Raw genomic sequence first — 11,186 nt, 5'->3', positions numbered from 1 at the left:
CATTCCAAGAGGCTCAGTGGACCCTCTGCGCATCTGGCACCCAAGCACAGAGTTACCTAGAACCTCATGCCACCTGCGCTTTGTTTAAAGACCTACATGTCTTGGAATCTGTGGTCTCTTGACACCCACGCCTTTGGAGTCAGGGCAGAGTCTGCCACAAGTGTGCCACCAACCTGGAGGGAATGCTGGGCAGGACGTCCTGCCCGTGCCGCCACCCTCTGGTGGGACACTGGTCGGACGGGATGCTGGAGTGCTGATACATGGCATGAGGGAGGGCAGGACAGGAAAGGGTCAACGCCGGGCCCGCCCCTGGCCCAGCTTTCTGTCGGGCCACCCTGACACACCGATTTCCTAGATGGTCCAGTCCTGCTCTCCAGAAGACAGTGTGACACCTGGGCCACCATATTGCACAACTCCAGGGGGCACTGTTCACATCGTCCCCTGCAGAAATACGTGCAAAGGATCGTCCCAACGGGCTGAAGGTCAAGGAGCACTGGACTCCTGTAGAGTTTATCCCAAACAGGGATCATCTTTGGGCTCACCTACATTGGTTCGCATGCGGGCCCAGGGCTCAGGCGTGACATTGGGACACCCCTCCCCAGCACTTTCTTTCTTTCTTTCTTTCTTTCTTTCTTTCTTTCTTTCTTTCTTTCTTTCTTTCTTTCTTTCTTTCTTTCTTTTTTTTTAAGATTTTATTTATTTATTCAACAGAGAGAGACAAAGCGAAAGAGGGAACACAAGCAGGGGGAGTAGGAGAGGGAGAAGCAGGCTTCCCGCTGAGCAGGGAGCCCGATGCGGGACTCGATCCCGGGACCCTGGGACCATGACCTGAGCCGAAGGCAGACGCTTAACGACTGAGCCACCCAGGCGCCCTCCCCAGCACTTTCTGCACTGTCCCCAGGATGCCCTAGAATGTCCAGCCTTCAGGCTTGTCTCACCTCCTTCCCACCCCTCACCCCCAGCTATAAAGAACAGAAAAGTAGGGGCGCCTGGGCTCGCTGGCAAACCCTTTCTTCCTTTCTTTCTTTCTTTCTTTCTTTCTTTCTTTCTTTCTTTCTTTCTTTCTTGGTAACTGGGTGACAGGTTTTTTTCTTTTAAAAGCACTGCTCCATTAAAATGAAAGATGCCACAGGGCGCCTGGGTGATTCAGTCCGTTAAGCATCTGCCTTCAGCTCAGGTCATGATCCCAGGGTCCTGGGATGGAGCCCCGCATCGGGCTCCCTGCTTCTCCCTCTCCCACTCCTCCTGCTTGTGTTCCCTCTCTCGCTGTCTCTCTCTCTGTGTCAAATAAATAAATAAAATCTTAAAAATCAATACATAAAATAAAATGAAAGATGTCAGATAAAACAGCACATACTGGAGAGTTCCATGTGGATAAGGAATAAAACAGACAACAGTAATCAAAGTCAGGGTCGTCTCCCTCCAAGGTAATGACTAGCAGGAGGTCTAAGGAACTTCTGGGGGCCTGGCATATCCTATTTCTTCATTTGGGTGCTGGTCACATGGAAGTGTTCAGTTTATAAAGTCCAATATGCTGCACACAGATGATTTATATACTTTTCCTGGAGGTAATACCTCAATTTAAAAAAAAAATTTTTTTTTTTTAAACAAAAAAGGAAGCATTCTGCAACAGGCAGGGCCTGAACCAGATCTGGCCTGCCCCTTCATTATCTCCATCAGACACTCCATCCGGGGTCACAACGCTTGGAAACGCTCCAGCCTTTTACAGACTTTTAGGTAACAACTCATTTCAGCAAATCACCCCACTGAGTTCCCGAGGTCTGGTTTAGAGCCAGTTTATCCCCGAGGGTTTGCCAGCGAGCCACATGGCTTACACCCACACATCTAGGGTGCCTTACTGTGAGTTCTTCTTTGTTCCCCTTTCATTTTTTTTAACAGCTTTCTTGAGATAGAATTTGCATGCTATACAACTCACCCACTTAAAGTGCGCAATTCGATGGTGTTTCGTATATTCACGGAGTTGGGCAACCGTCATCTCTAGGTTTTAGAACATTTTCATTACACCCCAAAAGAAACCCCCGTGCCCCTTAGCTGGTACCCCCAGTCCCTCCACCGCTTCCACGAACAATTGTGTTTACCTGGTAACGAAGTGCCTTTTCTTTTTTATCCTTTAGATAAAAATGGATTGTGTCTCCCTGTGTATTGGTTGCCAAAAATTTCGAAGGGAAATGTGTGGCCCCTGCCTCTGACAAACTCATGAGCCCTCACCTCTGGCCAGCATCTTATTTTCCTGGGCTATTTCCCCTAACTTCCTAGCTTGTTTTTGTTTTATTTTATCTTTGCATATATAACTTGAAGAACCCACATCAGGATTTGAGTAGGATGGCATTGAATTTATAAATTAATTCTGGAAGGAATTATCTCTTCTTCTTCTTTTTTTTTTTTTAAGTAAGCTCCACACCCAGCACAGAGCCCAACACAGGGCTCGATCTCACGACCCTGAGATCAAGACCTGTGCTGAGATCAAGAGTCAGATGCTTAACCAACCGAGCCACCCAGGCACCCCAGGAATTATCTTTCCATCCGTGAGCATGGTATGACTTTCCATTTATCTGTTTTTAAAATTTACATTAATTTTACAATGTTATCTATAAAGTCTGGAGCAACTTGTACTAGATTTCTTCCAAAACACCTTATATTTTGTTTTGGACTATTTAATAAACGATGCTAGGACAATTAGCTGTCCATTTGGAAAAAGAATAAAATTAGATTTCCACCTCCCACATAAGCAAAACCCAGCTCCCCATGAATTCAAGAACTATGTGGGAAAAGTAAAGTCATAAACTTTTAAAAGAAAATGTAGGATAGGGAAGTGTATGCGATTAGAAAAACCCAGAGCCATAGTAAACTCTCATATTTATGATCATCTCTTTCTCAGGTATAATCACGCTAGGGGTAGGCAATAAAACAAAACAAAATAAAACCAGAAATGTGACTGATTCATAGTAATATCAGAAGGAGGCTTCTGGGGAGCCTGGGTGGTTCAGTCAGTTAAGCTTCTGACTTGATTTTGGCTCAGGTCATGGTCTCAGGGTCGTGGGATTGAGCCCCATGTGGGCTTGATTCTCTCTCTCCCTCTCCCTTTATCCTTTTCCTATGCACTCACTCTCTCTCTCTCTAAAAAAAAAAAAAAAAAAGAATGAAGCTTTTAACCCTACGTCTTGCCATCCTCAGCATATTGCTTCAATATTGAGATTACCTCAACATTCAAAATGACTGCTGGAGCTCCAACCATTACGTTTGCCTTTTAAATTTTTTCATTTATTTATTTATTATTACGTAGGCCCCACGCCCAACGTGGGGCTTGAACTCACCACCCTGAGATCAAGAGTCACCTGCTCTACCGACTAAGCCAGCCAGGAGCCCACATCTGCCTTCTGGATGGCAGAATGAGGAAGGTAAGGAAGGGACATGTTCTACAAGTCCCACAAAACATTTTCAGTCACATTTCATTGGCCAGATGTCAGTATAATGGTCACACCCAGCTGGAAAGGAGACTAGGAAATGTAATCTTTTAGCTGGATTGGCAATACATTTAGCTAAAACCTGAAATTCTGTTACAAAGGAAAAAGAGTAGAATGGGTATTGGAGGCCACCAACAGAAATTGGCCATAGAAAGTTTTTCTAAAACAAGATGCAGCACGCATTAAAGAGAAATACTGACAAGTGTGACTAAATTAAAAATCTAAAACTTCTAATAAATAACACATTTAAACAAAATGAAAGATAAATCTTAGTTTGGGAAAAGATTTGCAGAGCGCATAACTGACAAAGAGTTGTGGTCTATCATATATAAAGAATTCCTACACATCAATAAGAAAAAGATAAAAACCCAGTACATGAAACTTACTCTCCTGCACCCAACAGAGACCAGAGGATGGCTTTTGTCTGGGCAGAGGGAGGCTGAAGCTGTGACTTTAAGGACCAAGCTCCTGCAATGGGACGTCACTTCATAAGGCACAGGGTGACCCCAACTACCATGAGTGTTATGTATGTGTGGGTAAAAGTGGGCTCCAATCCTCTTTGGAATGAGGTGCAGTCCAGACAACTGAATAAATGGAAGGATTTTCTACAGATCCTTACTTCTGGGGTGTCTCAACCTTAACAGCTGTGGACTCCCCCCCTCGTCCCCGTGGCTTCTGCTGATCCACCTTAGTCTACTTCTCCCACCTCGTCCAAAATGCCTCTTCTCCTTCCCGGCAGAGTCGATCTCAGAGAAAGAGGAATTCTGGCTGTCTTCACTTGGATTTCCCAAGGATATGGGGGCTAGTAGTTGGGAGGTGACTGTGGGATGTCTGTGAGGACGGGGAGGAAAGCCGGTAAAGAATGCATTAGTGAGCAGGTGAGTTCAGAGGTTCAGTCTTGCTAGGGGCCCTCTGAAAGCTGGGGACCATATGCCTCAGGATCGTCCCACTGAGGGGGACAGTGGGGGGCTGGGTCACCACCTCCAGCCCCTCAGGGGTCAAGGGTCTCCCGTTCCTCTCCCACCATTTATGTCCAGTTCAGCCGTTAGTGTCTCTTTTTGCTGTCTCTCTCTCCGTCCTCCTCTCTCTTTCTCTCTCTAATTACCTGGTATTTACTCCCAGGTGTGCCGGGTCTGAGAAGACAGGGGTGGGCAGATCTGCTTCCTCTGTGGGGCCCAGGGTCTGCCGCTGCACCATATACCTAGCAGGTGCTCCGTAAAATGCCCAAGGATTCTCAGTTTGCAGATGAGAAGTAAATTGACCTAAATCCTCAAACGCCTTATCGAGCACCAACCGGAAGCTCAACCCCGCACAAGGAAATCCTGGAGTAGGAGGTGTTGGCCAAAAAAGAGGAGACAGCATGGTCCCAGCCATCCGGGAGCGTAGCTCATTCACATGTCCATTGCACGTGGAGTGTCCTGCCATGTGCTGGAAATGCAAGCATTCAGGATCGGCCAGTCCTGATCGTCCAGGCCAGGCCAGGAAAGAAGGGGACTCCATCCCTGTCCTCTGTGAAGCCATGGTCTGGTGAGGAGACCAGCTCATCCTGAGAGAAGAGGACCACCTGAAAGCTTCAGGTGACGGCGGGCGATGTGGACAGCAGGGGATAAAGTAGCTCAGAGGAGCCAGAGATCGGGGAAGACTTCTTGGAGGAGGCAAGTTGGAGCTGAGACCCAGAGAACGAAAGGAAAGGTTTCCTGGCTGCCTCAGCCCTCAGAGACCATGGCCCTGGCTCACCTGCCTCGCTTTTGCTTACATGTTTTCCCGTGAGGGTGTGATCTCCCCAAATACCTGGGGCACCCATAGTGCGCAGGAGACCCTACTTGGTAAGGTGAAAGCACCGGGTGTAATTCCACCACTGAAGCCCTGAGTGGCCACAGGCAAATCCCTCCTTTTCTTGGGACGCCTGGGTGGCTCAGTTGGTTAAGCGACTGCCTTTGGCTCAGGTCATGATCCTGGAGTCCCTGAATCGACTCCCGCATCGGGCTCTCTGCTCAGCAGGGAGTCTGCTTCTCCTTCTGACCCTCCCCCCTCTCATGCTTTATCTCATTCTCTCTCTCAAATAAATAAATAAAAAGAAAAAAAAAACTTAAAAAAAAAATCCCTCCTTTTCTCTCATCTCCTTTTCCTCATCTGTTAAATGGGTTCATCATCCTCATTACCTTCACACGTTTGCCAGGAGGAAAGGAGACTGTATGTGTGGTTTCGGAGCCAGGAGGGATCACACCACCTGGCCCCTCATTTCACAGATGGGGAAACCGAGACCCAGACAAGGCAAGAGCCCCTACAGGCGCGCTTGCATTTCAGTCTCTGTCTGAGGCTCAGCTTTTAGAACAACGGGAGTTTGCTTCTCTCCCGGGAAGCCGGGTCCCTCCAGAGTGACGGGGTCCCCACTTGGGGCTGTGTGTGTACTATCTTCTTTGGCACCTTGGAAATGTTAATTGAGAGGAATTATGCAAAGGAGCCCAGATTGGAGATGCTCATTTGAATCTCAAGGAGGTGGCTACATTAAAAATAGCAGGAGTGAGGAGGTAAGTTTGGGGTTGGAGCGAGGCTGCCAGGCACCGTGGCTGAGAAGGTCCAGACTGCTGGGCCCCTGGTGTGGTGGCCAGGCCTTAGAGCCTCAGCCTGGACCTGGTGTCAACATCTCGGGACCTCCCCAGTCCCTTTCACACGGTGGACACCCAGGCGATGGTTCTACACATCAGATCTGACCCTGTCACTCCTCTGTATATAACCTGCTGTGGCTGCCCTTTACCCCCAGGGTAAAGTCTCAGTCCTGCGCTCAAGGCCTGCTGTGCCTGGTCCCTCGCCGCCCCCACCCCCCCTCCCCCGTCCCTAGTGCTCCCCAGGGATCCCACCTCACCCTGATCTGAGCATTTGCCCAGACCGCTCCTGCTGCCTGGGACAGCGGTGTCCCCTCTTCTCCACCCAGGAGAACTACGTCATCTTTGCAGCTCCCGCTCAAAACCACCCTCCCGGTGCCTCTGGGCGGAGCTGGTTGTTTCTGGCTCTGCTCCTCAGACACTTCTCCAGCACCTGCTCTTGGCATTGATGTGCCTGTGGGTCTGGCCACCCTGGGCTACAAGCTCCCCAAGATCGGAGGCCACGTCGGGGGCATCCCCTGGGCCCGGCCCCGCCTGCAGCCGGCTCTTCCGTCCGTCACAGAGAATGTTCGGGGTGTATGCAGGGCAACGGCCACAGGGCTACCTCCCTGTGCTCCGCCATTCACCCCTCCCTCTGAAGCTGGCTGAACTGGCCTGGGTGACTCCCGGCCCCTCACCCCAGCCTGTCCTCAAGGACGGCAGGAGGAGGGGAGGAGAGTGGGGAGAGAGACTGGTTATTAATTAAAAAGCAAGTCATGTGCAGGCCCTGCTTCATTCCAATAAAAACCGTCAAGGGTATTAATTACCAGATCCGGCGATAGATAGACGCGAGTTAGGTTTGCTCAGGCCGGGTGAGGATCCCGGTGGTCGGAATGTCAATGAGCCCCGGGTCTCCGTGGCTCGGGCCGGGGCCGAGGAGGGGTGGGAGGTGAGGGCCACCTTGGCTGGACGACCAGTCGGGAAGCAACGCGGCCACCACCACCAGTTACCTCCTGCCGAGCGGTTACCGCGTGCCAGGCGGGGGCCACCTGCCCCTTCTCACGTACCATCTGTCACCTCACTCCCAACAGCCTCATGAGATTGCTCCTATTTTTATCCCCATTTTGCAGCGGGGACAGTCAGGCACAGAGAGGTTTTGTAACTTGACAAGAGTCACACAGGTAATGGGTGGCTATACCAAGATACCAGTCAGGGGTCCTCTTTTTTTTTTTTAAGGTTTTATTTATTTATTTGAGAGAGAGAGAGAGCACAAGCAGGGGGAGCGGCAGGCAGAGGGAGAAGCAGGCTCCCTGCTGAGCGCGATCCTGATGCGGGACTCGATCCCAGGACCCTGAGATCATGACCCGAGTGGAGGTCAGACACTTAACCGACTGAGCCACCCAGGCGCCCCAAGTCAGGGCCCCTCTTAACCGTAGGGATACAAGAACCTGGACATGTTGGTTAGCATCACCAAAGCAGCCTGTCATCACACAGGTGGGGAAATCGAGGCAGTCCACACCAGCACATTGGTGGACGTAAACCATGTCCCCTGAGGCTCCATCCAGGGCTCCCTCCCCTCCTCACCAGCTAAGTGTGTGTCAGGGGTCTCCCAGGAAGGGAGAGGGTGAAGGGGCCCCAGACGGGCCGGGGTTTGGGGGTCAAGGCTCTCTGCCCCTTGCTGCCCCCCTTCACACCTCCCTCCTCCTCCCTCTGCTGCCCCCTCACCCCCCGGGCCCTCAGCAACCCAGCTGGGCTGAACCCACCAGTACTTCTCTGTGTCAGCCCCGGAAGGCCATCTCAGCTCAGCTCTGGTCCCAGCGGAGTTAAAATAGGTCTGACCCAAATACGAGCACAATGCCGGTGCTGAAAATACGGCTGTGTCAGCAGAAACTCCAAGTGGGTAGGAAACCCATGCACTTTGGCGTGAACATCCCCCACCCCAAGAAGGGGGCCAGGCTGGGTGGCCGTGAACACTGAGAGTTCCCTCAAATGTCTCCAGTGCGACAGAGGTGGACCAGATAGAACGACCACGGCTCCCCTGACCTGGCTGACGGCAAGCTGACCCCGCCATCACCCCAGGGAAAGTGAGGCTCAGAGAGGGGAGGTGCCTACTCAAGGCTGCACAGCTCAGGAGCAGCAGGTGTGGGAGGGCAGGTCTCTGGTTTCTGGGGGGGATGAAGAGCTGGTGGGGGGCAGCTGCAGCAGAAATTTAGGCCCATTACTCAGCGAGAGCAGCTGGAGGTGATGACTTTCTCCACTGCTGGAGAAAGAACGCAATACCTCATTTTGTTGCACTTCGCAGATACTGTGTTTTTTACAAATTGGAGGTTTGTGGCAGGCCCAGCATCGAGCATGCCTATTGGCGCCGTTTTTTTCCAACCACATTTGCTCACCTCGTGTCTCTGCGTCACATTTTGGTCATTCTCACAATATTTCAAACGTTTTCATTGTATTATATTTGTCACAACGATCTGCGTTCGGTGATTATGAGTCACTGATGGCTCAGACGATGCTTAGCATTTTTTAGCAATAAAGTATTCTAAAATTAAGGCATGCCCAGTTTGTTGAGACATAACGTGATTGCACTTAATAGACTACAGTATAGCATAAAGGTAACTTTTCTATGTACCGGGAAACCAAAAAAAATCATTTGACTTGCTTTATTGAGATACTCACTCCATTGCAATGCTCGCTTTACTGCGGTGGTCTGGGACTAACCCCGCGGTGTTTCTGAGGTATACCTGTGCATGCTAACGTACACGGCATGATATAAACTGTGTAAATTCAGTGATTCCACGTAGAGGTCAAATGCTCTCATAGCTTTGTTTAAAACTGGCATTCGGGGGCACCCGGCTGGCTCAGTTGGAAGAGCATACGACTCTTGATCTCAGTGTCATGAGTTCGAGCCTGACGTTGGGTGCAGAGATGACTTGGCCTTGGCCTTGAGCAATATAAAGAAGAATGGTAAAGGTAAGAGAGCAAGATGCCACTTTAAATTTTAATTTTTCGTTACTTAGAACGACATCAAGTAGCAAATTGTTAAGAAACCACCATCTGGGGCGCCTGGGTGGCTCAGATGGTTAAGCGTCTGCCTTCGGCTCAGGTCATGATCTCAGGGTCCTGGGATCGAGTCCCGCATCGAGTTCCCTGCTCAGTGCAGAGCCTGCTTCTCCCTCTTCCTCTGCCACTCCCTCTGCTTGTGCTCTTCTGTCTATCTCTCTGTCAAATAAATAAATAAAATCTTTAAAAAAAAAAAAAGAAATCATCATCTGTTGGAAGACAGTGGAAGAAAGAAAAAAGTTTATTTCAATACCTTTAAAGACACATTTTTTCCTGCTTTTTTGAACAATGTGCACCCCGTTTTCATTCTGTAATTACAGAGCTGGTCCGGGCCCTGGGTGTGAACTATTCAGGGGCCAGGCAGGAAGAGAAGTGTGTCTTGTGCGGTTCTCTTTATTCCTTTACTTTTTTTTTTATAAAGATTTTATTTATTTACTTGAATGAGAGAGACAGCGAGAACAAGCCGGGGGGGGAGGGTCAGAGGGAGAGGGAGAAATAGATTCCCCGCTGAGCGGGGAGCCCCGTATGGGGTTCGATCCCAGGACCCTGGGGACAATGACCTGGGCTGAAGGCAGACACTCAACCGACTGAGCTGCCCACCCACGCCTCTGGAACTTGCACTCTTTTTTTAAGATTTTTTTTTTTAAGATTTTATTTATTTATTTGACAGAGACAGCAAGAGCAGGAACACAATCAGGGGGAGTGGGAGAGGGAGAAGCAGGCTTACCGCTGAGCAGAGAGCCCGATGTGGGACTCGATCCCAGGACTCTGGGATCATGACCTGAGCCGAAGGCAGACGCTTAACGACTGAGCCACCCAGGCGCCCTGGAACTTGCACTTTTTTTTTTTTTTTTTTAAGATTTTGTTTATTTGAGACAGAGAGAATGAGAGAGAGAGAGCGCGCACATGAGGGGGGGAGGGGCAGAGGGAGAAGCAGACTCCCTGCCGAGCAGGGAGCCGGATGCGGGACTCGATTCAGGATCATGACCTGAGCCGAAGGCAGTCGCTTAACCAACTGAGCCACCCAGGCACCCTGGAACTTGCACTCTTAACCACTAGGCTGAACAGCCGCTTTCTCTTGATTGCTTGGTTCTCTTTGGTTCTGGCTCAGATGGCCACCATTTAGGACGAAGCTGAGGGGAATTCATTAGGATGTTAGAGAACTCCTCTCATTTAAAAATGAAAAAGCAGAAGCCCAGAGAGGGGAAGAGACTTGCCTGTGGTCACGCAGCAACTCCTGACTCCCTGCGCTGGAGTGAAGAGTCTCCTAGGGGAGCAAACAGTCCCCACCCTGTCACCTGAAGGACACTTCCCTTCTGAGATCTCAAGGGGTCCCGGGCGGCAGCCTCGGGGGACCCTGCAGGCGAGGCCTCGGTGGTGAATTGGCAGTTGGTCCCAAGGGGACAGATGGGGGCTGCAGTCTGGCCCGCACTCGGCTGGCCCACCTCGTGGGTCTCGGGCCTGCCATTCAGGGGCCCCGGTTGAGGGGACAGAAATAGGCCATCTATGAGTGTTCCCAGGGCTCCGCTGAGCCCGGCCCACCGCCTCCAAGTGCGCAGGCATTCTCTGCTGATTTATTTTCCAGAGCAGGAAAGTGGATTTGAAATGCTCCTCCTGAATGTTTACCCCTGGGGGAATGTCGGGCTTATGAATAATGCAGCAAGTCAGGGGCTGGGGGGCCCGTAGGCTCTGTCCTGTCCCAGAAGTCGCCACCCGTGGGCCTGGGGCAGATGTCGCCCTGCCGCTTGCGACTCTGTGAGCTTGGGGGGGGAATCTCTGCGCCTCAGAGCCCCCAGCTACCAGTGGGGGTGCTGAGCCTCTCCTTGCCACGGGCGGCCCATGGATGCTGTCCTGTCCTTGCCACCTCGGCCTTCCCCTTGGGCATTGCTGTTCTTGCTCACAGCCTTTGACCAGCTCTCAGCGCCACCAGCCCTTCCTGGACGTGCACTTGAGCACGTTGACACGGACCAGAGCAGGGACTGAGGCTGGAGGGCACAGGCCGAGGGAGGGCCTGGTTCCACGGGGACGCAGCCAGGCCACCTCTCACCCCTGTCCC

The sequence above is a fragment of the Mirounga angustirostris genome, unplaced genomic scaffold (genome assembly GCF_029215605.1).
Source record: "Mirounga angustirostris isolate CCGP_5_RB_7025 unplaced genomic scaffold, mMirAng1.0.hap1 SCAF_5, whole genome shotgun sequence".
Lineage (NCBI taxonomy): Eukaryota > Metazoa > Chordata > Mammalia > Carnivora > Phocidae > Mirounga > Mirounga angustirostris.
This window is presented reverse-complemented; position numbering follows the sequence as displayed.